Here is a 3,624-nt window from a genome sequence, read left to right as displayed (position 1 = left end):
AGGCATCGACACGTGTCGCCTGTAAGCCGGGCCGAACCGCGACGCGAGCCGAGCCGACCGGACCGGCCGACCCGCGACTACGCGGAGGCGGGTGCGCGTGCAGCCTACGACTGGCGCCTTCTCGCGCGCGTTGAATGGCCAATTTTGCCCGGTTGCTTTCTGTTTGCCAGATTTTTGTCCCGGTTCCAGTTCTAATACTGTTCTTACGTGAATAGGGACCTAATTTAAAGAAATCAGTACTTTTGGACACCTCACGGGCAAAGAAACGCTAGCAAAAAGAGCACGCGTCAACCAGGTAAGTCACCACCCAGTATTTAGGAAGAAATACTTGTAGGGTTCGCTTGGATTGTATGTATGCATGTTAGTAATTTTGCCTTAAATTAGCTCTCCATGAATGAAATTAATCAGATGGATTCTTATGATGTGTTGGGTGAATTATCTGAGTGTTGCTTGTATGCCTTAAGCTTCCATTGTACGTATGCATGCGCTTAATTTAGGTTGGAATTGTGTATTCCGTGTTCCGGGTGCTCGATGGATGAATTCGCCCCATTGAGCGCGAACTTCGTGTTTTGGGTGCTGGATGGAGGCCATCGCCTCGTTGAGCCGGCCTGCCTAGTTTGCATGAATATTAGGATGTTAGAAGACGGTTGCATGCACACCCGTTATTTTCTAGTACCCATTTCTATGATAAGCTTAGAGAATTACTGTTAGGAGCGATATGTCGCTCCAGCCAGACTTAATTTTCCCCTAGGAACTTAGCGGTTAACCATGGCAAGAAAGTACCTAGGAGTGTTTATAGATTGCTAGCGTGAGAACGGTATCTATAGCTTCGTGGGGAGGACCAAGGGTCTCTGATCAGTCCTTACTGCTCTTAGCCATTTCACATGGGGAATGTGTCCCCACGTCGTACAGCCCATTAGCTGCATGGGAACGGGTTGGGTCGCGCCCCCCCATAGGAGGACTATATGGGCGTAGGGGTATTCAGCACCCCCTAGGCTAGATACCATGTAGTCCTAGATAGCCATGTAGAGGTAGCGCCTCATAGAGAGATACCGATCATATCAGCTTGGCATAAGGAACCTCTAGGTGACTAATGAAAGGACGATGAACCGGTGAAACCCAAGGGGCAAGCCCCAAGAGACTAAGGTTAGAACCCGATGTCCTAGAACTGAGTTTCTGTTAAATTAAGATGCGAAGAGAGCCTACAAGTAGGTGGCTTACTGAGTATAATTTTTATACTCATCCCGTTCTCCTTTATTTTTCTCAGGTGTTCGCTGGCTGCTGGTCGAGGTAGAGGAGCGTTTGAGAGCTGTACAGTCACAGAGGGGGTCGTTCCGGAGCGTCAGTCCCTTTTCGGTCTTTTGGAGTTTTTTGTATTTCATTTTATATTTGCAATTTCTTTTGTAATAATTAACAAACAAAATTTCTCTCTTTTGTTTTAATTCAAAGTATTTTTATCCTTTTACTTTGCATTTCTTTTCTTTTATTTTCCTTTTGTTTGTTTTCGATTTCATCTTTTTAGTCACGATTCGGTTTTTCGAAGCCTCGAAAATCGGGTCGTGCCATTAACACTACTAACATACAGGTTCCCCTACCACAGTCCCTCTTTACCTTATATAACATATGTCACATATTCATGCTTCGTAAATACATGACCGACTTAATGCACATTCCAGACCATAAACCTTTCCAGATAGACAAGGACCAAAGTTATTACGAGATTAAAACGCTTTCGAGGACGATTTTTTTTAGAGGTATATGATGTAACAACCATAAAAAAAAAAAAAAAAATAATAATAATAATAATAAAATAAAAAATAAGAAAAAAATTATAAGGGGTTTTTTACTTTCCATTAACCTCTCACAACTTCTCCCTAAAATACTTCCCCTAAAATACTTCTCCTACCAAGTATCAGTAATTCCTTCCTTAGCAAACAAACAGAAAACCAAAAGGTTTAGTTCTCTTAGAAGGAGAGACGTTGTTGAGGAGTCAATCATTGCGGCCTATTTCTGAGTCTTGCATCTTTCTTGAAAATTCAATAATTTCTTGAAAGTCTAAAAATGCAAACCAATCAAAGGCGGTCTATTTTTTTTTACGGATATTTTCATTACTGAGAAGACAAGAGTGAAAGACAACTCGGGTGTTATTGACCTACCGTAAAGACAAGTTAAAGACAAGTTGGACGTGATTAAAATACACTCTCCAACTTGAGGGGGAGTGTTGAGATATATTATTTATGGAATATATCCTAGATATTATATCTTAATATTCTTCCATTTATGGTTAGATTTAGAGTATATTTTATTTATTTATCAGATTTAGTTAGATATATATTTTTTCTATTTTTAGGTATTAGTTGATAGTTTGTATCCTATATAAACGTGGTAAACCTGAATGAAGATCATACTTTCGATCCCAATTCCTGAATGAAGATCATACTTTCGATCCCAATTCCTGAATGAAGATCATACTTTCGATCCCAATTCCTGAATGAAGATCATACTTTCGATCCCAATTCCTGAATGAAGATCATACTTTCGATCCCAATTCCTGAATGAAGATCATACTTTCGATCCCAATTCCTGAATGAAGATCATACTTTCGATCCCAATTCCTGAATGAAGATCATACTTTCGATCCCAATTCCTGAATGAAGATCATACTTTCGATCCCAATTCTATTTCTATTTCTCATTCTTAACAAGGTATTAATTTGGTTATAATTATTTAGATCTTTGTTGGAATATGACGATGACTTTTGAATACCATGATGCATTATGACGATGACTTTTCTAAGATACAACACTAATTGATGTTAATGATGATGAACGTATGAAGGCCAATGCATGCATGTTACCTATGGTGATGTATGAATAATGTATAGGGTTGTGTCATAAGAATGATTTAAAGATGAAAATCATAGGGACCTCATGTATATTGTGTGTTCACCGACGCGTACACTATGTTGACGATGATAACGATCATGCCTTGCATGATACTCGGGGGGGTGTGCTAACCTCTAGACGTCCGACTACGGACAATAGCCCAACTCTGATGGTTCCAGGGGGTGCAAGCTACCTTTGGACTAACACTCGCACGTGTGGATCATGTGTAGGGAAGTACTACACATCCAATTCGTTTGGATTGGAGGCCACCTCCATGATGATTTTAACAATAGGTCCCCAATCATAGTAGCATGTGTTTGCATTCCTTGACCCCAATACTCGGGTCACTTACGAAGTATTTCTTAAAATACCCCAAGTCGTGTGCTACTTCTATTTCAGGTAAATGCAAGACACCCTTATACGGTTGACCAATAAAAATATAATACATGTGCCATTTAAAAAAAAAAAAAAAAAAAAAAAAAAAAAAAACTTATGTTGGGTAGGATACAATTATATACCCATTAATTTATTTTATTTTTATTTAATTTTATAATTATTTTTAATTCTCGAGAAACATAAATTTATTTTATTTTTTTAATTTCATAATAATTTTATTTTATTTTATTTCATAATTTTATTTTATGAGTCTTTTTTATTCTGGAGAAACATAAATTTATTTTATTTTTATTTAATTTCATAATTATATTTTATTCTCCCCAAACTCTTTAGGCCCAAAAAC

At 38.2% G+C, this 3,624-nt stretch overlaps 1 long non-coding RNA gene across 1 annotated transcript; it reads left to right on the top strand.

The window, feature by feature from the left end:
- Nucleotides 1-203: 203 nt before the first annotated feature.
- Nucleotides 204-1,442, top strand: LOC147791262 (uncharacterized). Its single transcript, XR_015422546.1, has 2 exons — nucleotides 204-295; nucleotides 1,268-1,442. It is a non-coding gene; the product is annotated as an uncharacterized LOC147791262 (long non-coding RNA).
- The last annotated feature ends 2,182 nt before the right edge of the window (nucleotides 1,443-3,624 follow it).

This window comes from Cucurbita pepo, chromosome 9, assembly GCF_057944985.1.
Source record: "Cucurbita pepo subsp. pepo isolate OVF chromosome 9, ASM5794498v1, whole genome shotgun sequence".
In the NCBI taxonomy this organism is placed as follows: domain Eukaryota; kingdom Viridiplantae; phylum Streptophyta; class Magnoliopsida; order Cucurbitales; family Cucurbitaceae; genus Cucurbita; species Cucurbita pepo.
Note: the sequence above shows the minus strand (reverse complement) of the source record. Positions and strands in the feature narration are given on the sequence as shown.